The sequence below is a fragment of the Siphateles boraxobius genome, unplaced genomic scaffold (assembly GCF_051911475.1).
Source record: "Siphateles boraxobius isolate OS27281-9 unplaced genomic scaffold, OSU_SipBor_1 21, whole genome shotgun sequence".
Lineage (NCBI taxonomy): Eukaryota > Metazoa > Chordata > Actinopteri > Cypriniformes > Leuciscidae > Siphateles > Siphateles boraxobius.
Genome location: NW_027508822.1, coordinates 1,817,939 through 1,826,278, shown reverse-complemented (window position 1 = coordinate 1,826,278; position 8,340 = coordinate 1,817,939). Strand labels below are relative to the sequence as shown.

General features: G+C 34.8%; 1 pseudogene across 1 annotated transcript in view; it reads left to right on the top strand.

The window, feature by feature from the left end:
• Window positions 1-4,641: 4,641 nt before the first annotated feature.
• The window catches only part of LOC143746056 (uncharacterized), a 129,781-nt pseudogene continuing 126,082 nt past the window's right edge, over window positions 4,642-8,340 (top strand). The window contains exons 1-2 of the transcript XR_013206425.1: window positions 4,642-4,705; window positions 5,947-6,230. The product of XR_013206425.1 is annotated as an uncharacterized LOC143746056 (transcript). The remainder of the gene's footprint in view (window positions 4,706-5,946; window positions 6,231-8,340) is intronic.

The window sequence follows — 8,340 nt, the reverse complement described above, 5'->3', positions numbered from 1 at the left end:
AAAAACCGTACAAGTGTTCACACTGTGACAAGAGATTCAGTCAGTCGACAGATCTGAAAAAACACGAGAGGATCCACAGCAGAGAGAAGCCGCACACGTGTGATCAGTGTGGAGAGTGTTTCTTTATTAAAACTCAACTGAAGCGACACATGAAGATCCACACAGTGGAGAAACACTTAAACAAAGTCTGAGATCATGGTAAGTAGTTTATTTTCATGTGCTGAGTAGAGCTGCACAATTCTGGCTAAAATGAGAAACACATTTTTTTTGCTTGGAATAACGATTCTCTCACGATTCTGAAAAGCTTTATTATTTTAAAGACCTACAAACCCTGAACATTAGGTTACCAAACAAGATAGAAAAAAATAATACATAATACTCTGCTTCAGTCAAATTTAAACAAATGCAGTGAACAAAAATAATGTAGTATTTAAATAAATAAAAATGACAATTAAGCGTTGACAACATTCAAAGGTATTATGCCAGGCTAGACCTATTAAAGATTCTTAGCAAGAAACACTAGCCTATCAACATTTTTGGGTATGATGTTGCGTTGAATAGTTTTTTAATTGCTTTTATAGACGTTTGTTTTGTCTAGCCGCCGATACTTTGTGATTTAGCAGTTTTGTTTTTAACCATCTCATACTGTAGGTTAAGATAAGTTTAATACTAAAATATCCCACATCATCACATTCCCTTACACCATACATAGAGATTGGCATGGTGTTATTTCAGTTAGCCTAATAGCTGGTTTGATTTGCATTGAGCGATGATCTTATGGAAAGTACCCCATGCCAATCTCTAGGTATGGCAAAGGGTGTGTGAAGATGTGGGTTATTTTAATTCTAAAGGCCAAGGGAACTTTATCAGGATGCATATTATCCTGGATCCATGAAATAACTGGCCTTTAAAAATAAAAATATGCCTGCCTCTATGGGAATTTAACATAGGGGTGTCCTGGCTTATGCACCCTGTATTTTAAGGAAGAACATTTATTTTTTGATGATACATTATTCATACACAAAGAAAATTGGTGTCCTTAAAGGTTGGATTTTTCCTAATTTTTCTAATTAAGGCATTAAGATCAATTTCCAAAAGATGATTTTTTTATTGCAAGAACAGACATTATTAAAACTTATTAATAATGGAGGAAAAATAACGACGGAAAGACAGGGCTGTAGAGTTTAGTAGATGTTTTATAAAAGTGCATCAGCAGCTCTTTTGCATAGGATGTATATGCCTTCCTCGTGTCATCATCAGCGTCCAACAGTATGGACATGGCAACGGTCAGTGTTAGAAAGTGGTGGTAGAAGCTGTCAGGCAACACATCACGAAGAACAACAGATCCAGTGTAGTGTAAGAATTGCCGGAATTCAGTTGCTTTCCATCTTTCAAGAGAAGCAAGAGAACGTGGCTGTCTGGCAAATTCCCTTGGGAGTTTTCCGTTGAGAGACACGAGCTTGATTGAAATCTCTCAAATTTGCCTCTGTGAAATTTTGCACTCTCTGGGACCCTGTTTCAAGAAGACGAGTAAGCGTTTTACCACCCCTAGACAGACCAGATGCATGTAATCCAAGGCAAAAGACTGTATGCATGACAAGCCTGCATCTACAAGGGGTGAGAGTCCATTTTGGTGGAAAGGGTAGGACAAACTACTGAATTCCTCTTCTGTTCTCGACAAAATCTTCTCTTGTGGTTGGTAATTGTAGACCAACCTGTGGCTCACGTAATTTCCTTCAATAGTGCATCGCTCGCAACTATTGTACGCATTGTGCCCCTTTATGCACTTTAAAAAAGCTCTCGCTGGAGCATCACAGATGAAAGCATTGACCTTGACATTTAAGGTTTCACCTTTGAATGAAATTCCATCATGCTGAAGCCTAGTGAGCTCTTCAAGAAATTCCGACATGAAATCCCTCACCGAATTTGGTTTTCCATTTCCACAAAACACGGCAACGACAAATGGCTGAAACCTCTTCACACTACACAGAATTGGCCAAATCTGGACATTAGATGATTTGAACAATGGCAACCCATCAATGTTAAAATTGAGAAGGACATAATTTTCTCTCGACATGATTTTCTCTGGGTACTGTGAACATATTTTCAGAAGCCCAGACTCAAGACCGAAATACATATATTGACCACCACACAAATTCTGTGCATCTACATGGCGAGGCGTCCCCAAAAGTGTTCTGGCATCCTTAGGCAGCCGATGTCCGTGTTTTCTCAACACAGAAAGGAGCTCATCTACAGATGTCCGTGTTGTTTTGTTCCGAACCGCCCATTTCGCCAAATCACTCCTTAAGTCACTGATTTCATCTGAAGAGGAGCCTGTTTCAGTGTCATCACTTTCACAAAAGACTGATCCTCCGAGTCACTACTAGAAAGCGCCATTGCAAGCAATTCAGCATTTTGCCGTCTCCATTTTTTATGGTACGCCATCTAAAAAAATTAAAAAAAAGTATGAATTTCAAATGTCATAACTAGAAAGTACAGGACACTGATAAAACTATTTCGAAAATTGTCTAAAAATATATATAATATTTTGGGCTGATTAATCTTTCCCACAGTAGGAATGGGATTGTAAAAACCGGTCGATTAAAATTTAATTACTTCTAGTTTTGTTAAAGCCTGTGTAAAGTAAATTTTGAGAATTTGTGAATTGTAAACGCATAAATGTTAGAAATGCATTGTTGAAACATGTTACAAAGACTGCGAACTACATAATACTTGATGGTGGAGTTATACTGTTAAACAGTTTTTCACCATTTTTTATGAGCAGGATTTATTGGGCAGGGGATCAAAAATCATTAAAAGTTTAGTTAGAAAGCCAGAAAGCCAGATTCAGACATATCCCTGCCTTTTGATTCCACTAAAACAGAAATATGGAAAATATGATGCTTTGAGTGACCGCATGAGCTCCACTGTTTGCAGTAACAGTTAAAACAGATAAATAATGCAATTTTCATTGTCTTTTTAAGAAAATTATGCAAAATAGATGTGCATGGCCAGTGAAAAATAATTCTGGACCCCATTAACAAACCTTATTTTTTAATTCTAAATGCCTCTAAATGCCAATTGTAATTTTCTTGTAAAATTTGTATTTTTATCAGTGTAGGTTCAGTTATTTCACTTTTAAATAGCAACGAATAGGTTATTTTCTGGAATTTACCACTGCCTCTGATGTCTCTATAATTGTTAAAGATGATATAATTCTGACGATAGGATGTTATGAAAGCATATCGCCCAACATTAGTCTAATTAAACTATTATTTGCTCAGACAACTTCCAAAACAGTAAAACTAACATGAAAAAGAATTGTGATAATATTGTGAATCATATTTAAAAAATAAAATAAAATTAACTCGATTGGATATTGTTTTCCATAAAGGTTTTTCACGACGTCACATTCTGGGCGGTATTTATTTATTTCAGTATTTATATCAGAAGGTTCATGATAAAAATGTAAAATGATAATAAAATAATAATAATGATCTTAATAATAATTTAAAAGGCAGAAATTATTTATTCTGTATACATTAATTGATTCAACATATAGATTTCGTAAAAGAATGTGATAAATCAAAAAAAGTTGATTTATAACTGTTTTTTTTTACCCTTTTTCAACCATTTAGCATTAAACATTATTTCAACGTAGTTTCAACATTGAAACAACCACTGTAATTATTTAAACCATATTTCAACGTTGAAGGTCGGTCGTGTGCCGGCTACTTATACTTTTATACTGGATATTATTGATCATTAAAACTGACATTTATCAAAAAGAGACATTCTTTTTGTTAAATGTCAGTTTTAATGATCACTAATATCCAGTATAAAAGTATAAGTAGCCTAATAGGTAGGCTATAAGAAGCTATACAATGAGAAATAAATCAAACAATTCAGTCAAACATAAGTCAGCTCTCTAATAGGCTACAAAGTTAAAGTTAAATAGCCTAAATATATAAAGCTATGAAACTTCAATTTGCCCTCAGCCAAAACGATTTGCCATGGAACAAACTATATATGAATATAGTTTAGCATTGTTTGGTCTTATAAGATAAATAAAAACATGCACTGAAGAGTTATGTAGATGGTGGATTATTTGTCAAGCTAATTAATTTTTTTTCATAGATTAAAATAGCTTTTAAAATACGCAAAATATTAAAGCGGTTTAAAACATCTCCCCTTAAAACGCTAGTCTCGACTATTTAAATAAAGTTACAGGAATATGACTTGGCCTGAAAAAAAATTCAGTCAGAAGAATTTTTTTCACTTTAATCCCTGCCTACATCTTCAGTAAATATCAAAAAAGCAAGTATTTGTAAGAATTTTGAATATGTGCAATCAATGTAATTGATGTATAGTTTGTGTTATTTCTCTCTATCTTCTTTTTTGTCTTTGTCTTTTCAGATAATCGCCGTTAACTCTTTTCTCATTTGTATTCTGATGACATTGAACACATTAATACATTTTGTGTGAAAAGTTGTATATAATAAACATGTCATCTCTGTACTTTTTGCAATTAAAAAAAGTGCTCGCTTCCTCGTTATCATGCATCACAAAAAAAAATGAATAAAATTAGTCTCTGATCCAAAACTCACAATAGATGGCGCTAATTCTAGCCGCCAATAAAGAAGAAGAAGAAGAAGAAGAAGAAGAAGAAGAAGAAGAAGAAGAAGAAGAAGAGTCTTCTGAGGAGGTGAGGAGAGCAGTTCACGATATTTCTCATCTTAACACAACCATCACACACACTTTAAACAGTTTGATTAAGCGACAGACTCATTTCTGTATTGTTTTAATCGATCACAGCGATACTTGTGCGTCTTTTCTGGCGTCTTCCTCCTGAAATACACATTTAGTGCAGCAGCTGCGAGCATGAGGAGAATATGTGGAGTTCATTCAGACCTGAGCGAGTGTGTGTTCGTTTGTGTGTTTGTCTCGATGTTTGGAGTGAGAACTGTTACTGAATGTTAAGTCAAGAGTTAAAGTTTGAGAACTGTGAGGGGAATTGATGCTGCTGCCGTTTTATTTTATCCTTTACAAATCAAATGTGTTACTTATTTCACATTGTTAAAATATATACAGGAGCAGATACGGCTAAAAAACTTCACATTGAGCTTATAATGAGTTTTTAGAATCATAGTCAATCTTGAATAGCATTAGTGCAATGAATGTAGTTACTAGAAAATCGAAATAAATTTTAGATATTGACATTATGCTGCTGTAGTTATTTAGATGAGGTGGTTAATTAAGATGAATGCCATTAGTGTTTGTGTGTGTGTGTATGTGTATATATATATATATATATATATATATATATATATATATATATATATATATATATATATATATATGTGTGTGTGTGTGTGTTTTATCCTTGTCATGTTGTGAGAAGCAACAGTAGCCTATTTTCTTTAAATTGAGCAGTTTTACAAGATTTTATCATATATCCTGACTCAGATAATGTGTTTCTAACAGCAAACACTCAGAATAAAGTGAGATGATCTGCTGATGATCATGAATGTCTTGTTGAATGAGCGTTGATAGTCTGAGACTCATCAATATTAACAGATCTGCTGAAAACACTTCATTTCATGATAATAGTTCCTGTTTTCACCTCATTTATTATGCTGATGTCTTCAGATCTGTAAATCGACACTTATTTATTTCATTGGTGTCAACCGACTGTAGGCCCTATTTGTTGCTCACAAATATGTTTATTTCTGTGTCCATGCTTTCAACTGTTATATATATATATATATGGAAGACATTGCATTACAATGTTTATATTCTTTTTTATTTCTAGGTATCTGCCTATATTGTAATGGAAAAGCAGGAGAGTGTTCTAGTTAGCCATAAAATAAGTTATGCATTCGCATCAGTTACTTTATTTCAGAAAGACAGACATAAATGCTTTGATGTTAACTGATTTTTTGACAGATCAGCTCCTCCCACAGCAATTCATCATCAGTGAAGCTCCTCCCACAACAATCACATCATCAGTGAAGCTCCTCCCACAGCAATTCATCATCAGCGAAGCTCCTCCCACTGTAATTATCCAAGAAATGCTGTAAGTTCCCATTAGCTACAAGTGAAGACGAGCATGAAAGCATCAGGAAGAGCTGAAATCTGTAAAGACTGAGTGTATTAAAGAGGACAGTGAGAACACGAGTGATCCAGAACCTGCAGAATGAAACACACTGAAGATCCTGAAGAACAAAGAGGTTGGTGTTTATTCTTCATTCATTCATGATGCTGAAGAACATTCATGTTAGAAACATTCAAGCACTTCATCACATTTAGATAAACAGTTAGCCTAAACTATGAAATGGTACAGAATGTTTTTTTGTTTGTTTTCAACAAATGGTGAGTAAAGGGAGCTTTGAGAAACTTAAGCAAAACCAGATTGGGACCTCCAGTAGGGATGGGCGATATATTATTACCTAGTGGACATGAAGCTGAGGCTTGAGTTTGTCTCTAATCGAGGGACTACCTCTACAATCTGGGACTGGTAAACAGATATATTTTCAGTTAATCTCAGTTAATGCACAGTGTATGTGATGCACGTAAACGCTAGTGTGAGGCGCACTTCTGGCTGTCGCTTTGCGGAGAGCGCTAGTGTTTCTCACACACTTAAAGAAAGAGCGAGAGAGTCTTATACTACGCAGAATTGACGTGCTACATGTAAACGATATTCATTATTTTATTTTCCTGTAAAAATGAAATTATTTTATTTTTAATTGGCAGAATTCAAGCAGAAACTAATGCGCGAACGCAGACGTGATTAATATTCATGAACCCAGCAGCTCATCAATCCTTAGTGCGGTCTATATTGTTATTAGTAGTAGTATTATTATATTATCAGTATTATTGTACAGTATTATTGTTTTTTTTTTTTTTTACATTTCAAACTTGTAATTGTAACTTGTAATTTATTACTGTTTATTATTGTGTGATGTTTTTCAGCACATTTACACTATTTAAACATTATCTGCTCTGCATTTTTTTCCATTTCTGCAAGGGCTGGTGTTTGGATTTTTACTGTTTTTGTTATTCTTTTATGTTATTGATATATTATAGGATTGATATATTTGATGATGGCAAAGTTTTACTTTAGATCACTGCTTGTGTTTCTAAACCTGCTCACTTGTAGCCAAAAACAGTGGCGAATGGTACCATATTTATATTGTCATTAATATCGTTATCACAATAAATAGCAGAACATATCGTGTCCAAACGGCAGCGCAGCGCGAGCTCACTAGAGCAGACGCGTTTACTCTGATCGGTTTCGCTCACGAGATCCAGTGAGAAGCGCTTGAATTCAGCGAAGAACACAAATGTATCAGTGATATAAACCAGTTTAAAGGCAGATGAAACAGCGCTGACAAACAGGAGAAACACTGCGCAACGATAAAGTCAGAATCTGAATTGATAATGAATCCATTTACCATGGATTTACTGTAACGCTAGCCTAGTAATATTAACTGCACCATGAAAATTGGGATATACATATTGAATTGAATTGTATTATATTATTAATGTAGACGATGTATTAAATGAATAAAGGAATATAATTACAGTATTTAATAATGTATTTAGGCTACTGTTTTTCATACAAATACCATAGAAACCATAAAGTTACATTTTGCCATGATGAGAGGTGCTATAGGCTATGCCTGGCTTTATCTGTGGTTATCATGATCTAAATGTATGATACTGGATGACCAATGGTTAACTTTAATAAAACTCAAACAGTCGGAATATTACATTTTACCAAATAAAAATGTGGTCATTAAATTTTTTTTAACAGATGTTACTGTTTTTGTTAACGAACATAAATTTAACATAGTAGTATTAGCTTGAGTTAGGATGCAGATTTACTGTCAACTCACTGTCAAATATGCGTTTCGAGACAAAACATGTAATATTATTAGTGGTGTCAACAATAATCGATTCGGCGATGCATCGCAATGCGGGAAATGCACGATTCAGCATCGATGCGGCAAAGTGCCATAATCGATTATCTCACTGTTTATTTGCTGGCCTTGGACAATAAAGTTTTGAAGTTTCAATTACTTCCGGGTGCATAATAACAACAATAAAGATGGCTGAGGCGGAGGGAGATGACCGCGATATGGCGCCATTCACATATACCGCCTAAAAACGCTAGGCGCGCCGCGTTCTCCTTTTTCCAAAGCGCTAGGGCGTTTGCACTCCGGAGGCGTCTGTCGTTGCTAAGCAACCATCAGCTGCGCTCTCCATAATAGCAAACCGTTCTTTTCACGTGACCTACGGTGCACTTGTGGCATTCTTAAAAGTTGAGATGGTTTTTAT